This window comes from Rhinatrema bivittatum, chromosome 5 (genome assembly GCF_901001135.1).
Source record: "Rhinatrema bivittatum chromosome 5, aRhiBiv1.1, whole genome shotgun sequence".
In the NCBI taxonomy this organism is placed as follows: domain Eukaryota; kingdom Metazoa; phylum Chordata; class Amphibia; order Gymnophiona; family Rhinatrematidae; genus Rhinatrema; species Rhinatrema bivittatum.
In genome coordinates this window covers 321,586,297-321,588,366 of record NC_042619.1, presented here as the reverse complement: position 1 = coordinate 321,588,366, position 2,070 = coordinate 321,586,297, and positions in this window count along the sequence as shown.

Below are 2,070 nucleotides of genomic sequence, written 5' to 3'. Positions count from 1 at the left end.
CCACGGAGAGGGAAGCGTTGAGAGAGTGTCCGGATGACGTGGCGCTGAGCCTGGCCCCGAGGAGCGGGAAGCGCTGAAGGTCCAGGTCAAATAGCGTTGAGCGAGGACCCGCGGAGCGGGAAGTGCAGAGGCAGGAACCCGGAAGGAGAAACACAGAGATCCAAAGGCAGGAACAACTGGTCTGTGGAACAGGAACTGGCACAAAGAAGGAGCCAAGGAACTCATTGCCAAGTCGGTTAGTGGTGGCTGGAGGTGAAGCTTTACTCCAGGCCAGTGATATCATCAGCCTGGAACGACCCTGGAGTTCCCGCCATTGGCCCTTTAAAGGGTGAACAGATGCGCGCGTGCATGCCTAGAGAGGCCCGGAATCAGAACGCCGGTCGGCGGCGTCCCAGCCGCCACGTGGAGTGCAGGGAGCCAGGAGGAACACAGCGAAAGCGGCTGGCCACCGCCGCGAGAGTACCAGGATTAGAGAACCAAGCATGACATGATGTGAGTTAAGCTTGCCGCGCCGGCCACTGCCGACGGTCATAAGATTGATATTGCTTTGATTGACGTATTTTTCTGGTTGTTATATATTGTGCATTATAAACCGCGTTGGAAATTCCACTGAGACAGTATACACATTTTTATAAATAAAATAACTGGCTGAATTACTACAACAATTGGCTAAGAATATTCTTTGCACTTTTTGGCTCATGTGATGTTCACATATTTTCTACTTTGTCATTTCAAAGTAAAAGGGCTATAGATTTCAAAATTATTGAGATGTGAATCAAGGACAAGGACATTGTAAACTGCCCCAGTTACTTGGAGTTAGTTGACATGTCTAGTAGAATAGAAAGATTGCATTGGGCCAAAAGAACTTAAGAACATAAGAAAATGCCATACTGGGTCAGACCAAGGGTCCATCAAGCCCAGCATCCTGTTTCCAACAGTGGCCAACCGAGGCCATAAGAACCTGGCAAGTACCCAAAAACTAAGTCTATTCCATGTAACCATTACTAATGGCAGTGGCAATTCTCTAAGTGAACTTAATAGCAGGTAATGGACTTCTCCTCCAAGAACTTATCCAATCCTTTTTTAAACACAGCTATACTAACTGCACTAACCACATTCTCTGGCAACAAATTCCAGAGTTTAATTGTGTGTTGAGTAAAAAAGAACTTTCTCCGATTAGTTTTAAATGTGCCCCATGCTAACTTCATGGAGTGCCCCCTAGTCTTTCTACTATCCGAAAGAGTAAATAACTGATTCACATCTACCCGTTCTAGACCTCTCATGATTTTAAACACCTCTATCATATCCCCCCTCAGTCGTCTCTTCTCCAAGCTGAAAAGTCCTAACCTCTTTAGTCTTTCCTCATAGGGGAGTTGTTCCATTCCCCTTATCATTTTGGTAGCCCTTCTCTGTACCTTCTCCATCGCAATTATATCTTTTTTCAGATGCGGCAACCAGAATTGTACACAGTATTCAAGGTGCGGTCTCACCATGGAGCGAAACAGAGGCATTATGACATTTTCCGTTTTATTCACCATTCCCTTTCTAATAATTCCCAACATTCTGTTTGCTTTTTTGACTGCCGCAGCACACTGCACCGACGATTTCAATGTGTTTTCCACTATGACACCTAGATCTCTTTCTTAGGTTGTAGCACCTAATATGGAACCTAACATTGTGTAACTATAGCATTGGATTATTTTTCCCTATATGCATCACCTTGCACTTATCCACATTAAATTTCATCTGCCATTTGGATGCCCAATTTTCCAGTCTCACAAGGTCTTCCTGCAATTTATCACAATCTGCTTGTGATTTAACTACTCTGAACAATTTTGTGTCATCTGCAAATTTGATTATCTCACTCGTCGTATTTCTTTCCAGATCATTTATAAATATATTGAACAGTAAGGGTCCCAATACAAATCCCAGAGGCACTCCACTGTCCACTTCCTTCCACTGAGAAAATTGCCCATTTAATCCTACTCTCTGTTTTCTGTCTTTTAGCCAGGCCTTTGTGAGGCAGTATATAAGGAACTCCCTCAGAACCCCTATCTATATTGGTCCTCC